We start from the raw sequence: 2,786 nt of genomic DNA, 5'->3' as shown, positions 1-2,786 counted from the left end.
GTGTTTATTTATTATTCAGGAGCCTGTCAAGACCTGACCCTCAGAGCCTACCTTCCATTAACCCTGTTGACTCATCAGTAGGAAAGATTTGTTTCTCTTTTGTTCCATTCAACAACAGAGCGATACGAACCTTGTTTCACCAGGGTGTTATGTCATGCCTTATTGGAATGGTTTGATTAATAATATATTTTGGATGTTGCCACTGTTGGGTTCACCTTGGGGTCATGATAGGGGCTGTACCAAATGTTTGATGTATTTATAATAATTGATTATGCTTATGTTGTATTAATAGAAAGGGAGGGGTTACAAGACCCCTACCTCCTTACATCTATGGGGTACTATACTACAGATTAACAATATATATATATATTCATTATAAAGGTTTAATATTGTTCCACAGTCCTTTCTAATCTCTGCCTCTAATAAAGAAACTGTCTGAGAAATGTGTGACTGTGAGACAGAACCATGCAGGGGAGTGTGAGAGATAAGAGACTAGTCAGACATTCCTCTATAAATCAACTGGGGGAGTGGACATTTACTGCTGAGCTTTTTTGATAACACTAACACTCTTCTTTTTATAGCTGTGTAGGCATGGTTTTGGTCTCATGAGTAGAAGGTAATGACGTAGGCAGTGACATCACTAAGATATATGACTGTAGGAATAATAAAACAACTCTGACCCTTTTCTATTTTGCAGAACTTACTCGGAAACATGTGCTATGTTCCCGTTGTCAACTTCTGTCTGCAATTGCATTAATAACGGTTTTTGAATGATTTAATTAAAGATATTGTCTGAATGCTAATTTCACCAATGAGCCAATGATTGACAAGGAACGAACCCCAACACCACACACACACCCACTTATTAACAAAATTAAGGAAGTTTCCTTTTAAAATTGTTCATAAATATTATCCTGACAACCACTATATGAAGAAGTTTAAGGAAAATAAACTCAAATTTTACCTTTTGTAATGACCACCCAGAAATGGTGTTGCATTTTTTTGGCATTGTATTCATGTAAGGAAACTTTGGCAAGACATCAGTAGATTTATAATTGAACACATTTATGAAGATTTTACACTATTGTGGAGAGATGTATTGCTTGGATTCTTTACCTACGATAGAAATAAGCTGAAACAATTTTATGTAATTCATTTCACTATTCTTTTGGCCAAATGTCATATTCACAAATGTATTTACAAACAAAACACCACATTTTCTTACCTTACAAAAATAAATTGAACTATATTTTAAGACAATTAAATACTTAAATAAATTAATTACTTAAAAATCATACAATGTGATTTTCTGGATTTTTGTTTTAGATTCAGTCTCTCACAGTTGAAGTGTACCTATGATAAAAATTACAGACCTCTACATGCTTTGTAAGTAGGAAACCTGCAAAATCGGCAGTGTGTCAAATACTTGTTCTCCCCACTGTAACATGACTTTGTTGGGTAAAGACTCAAAAGAACAGAATGTGTCACCTCTGTTTGCCCCATGTTGTGTTGCACGGAGCGCCCGCACCCTCTGGGCAGAATGTAAACAACAAACATCACAAGTCCACTAGTCCACCTTCACCGGCTCAACAGCACTCATCTTTTCCATCCAACCTGATACCACAGATGGATCAGCCAAAATGCTTGGATCCATTTTCACCAAGAAACTCACTCCCACTGTCAATCTTAATCTTAACCACATCCATTGATGCAAGGCTCTGGCTCCAAGCTCCTCACCACAATTTACACCTCACTTAATTAAAATCTCCTTCATGCACTTCCATTTCACCTTCACAACTCAGTCTGGCAGACATCTCACTCTGTTTTTACTTGACCACCTTCTTCTTCGACACACCATCTCCCTTTTTATCAAAATCTTCATCAAATTCAAACTCTTCTTTCCTCCTCTTCGACTTCTTCCTCCTCCATTCCTCCCCCGAAATCCACCTTTCCGTGTCCCTGGCCCAATATTCCTCTTCTCCCAGCTTTGCTAGTGGCCCGGTGGCATCCTGACGTAACTCCATCTCATAATAATTTTTCCATCTTCTTGGGGAGATTCCATGTCAGAAATGCAATATTCATTCACCTCCAGATCTAGAACATCCTTCTTCTTCTTCTGTGATTTTTAAAATAATTATACCATCCTACTGAAAATAAATTTTATTGAATGCCATGGAGAGAGCCTTCTCCAATTGTAGTCCTATATTACTCATCTCTCATACATAACGTGTGTCATAATGAAGAATCGCCCTGGGGCAAGCACAGCGCAGCTCAGGAAGGCCTATATATAAAACAAATTCACCTAGGTGGGGTTTTCATGGCCTGGATATAGTGTGTTTACAATGTGAATGAGCGAGACAGACATTTTGGGATTCGATTTATTTGGATTCCCATTAGCTGACACCATGGTGACATTTAGCTCGTAACATTTCGCTTTTAGCTGTGGCAGGTAGCCTAGCAGTTAAGACCATTGGGCCAGTAACCGACAGGTTGCTGGTTTGAATCCCTGAGCCGACTAGGCGAAAAATCTGTCTGTGCCCTTAAGCAACCTAATTGCTCTGGATAAGAGCATGACTTAAATGTATTTGTGGCGTCCAACACACAAGTGTTCTGAGAAACTTTTCCTTTGATGTCAATAGCCTACTGTAGTTATTTCCTGGAATTACAAGCCTCTACAAACAACAGTAATGGAGAGGACATAGCTACTGTACAATAATATAGGACAATGAAGAACATTACACAACATTTTCAAAGAGACATAATAAGAGAAGTTCACCTCTTTCATA

The sequence above is a fragment of the Oncorhynchus keta genome, chromosome 24 (assembly GCF_023373465.1).
Source record: "Oncorhynchus keta strain PuntledgeMale-10-30-2019 chromosome 24, Oket_V2, whole genome shotgun sequence".
Classification (NCBI taxonomy): Eukaryota; Metazoa; Chordata; class Actinopteri; order Salmoniformes; family Salmonidae; genus Oncorhynchus; species Oncorhynchus keta.
The sequence above is the reverse complement of the archived record's forward strand: the minus strand, read 5'-3'. Positions refer to the sequence as shown.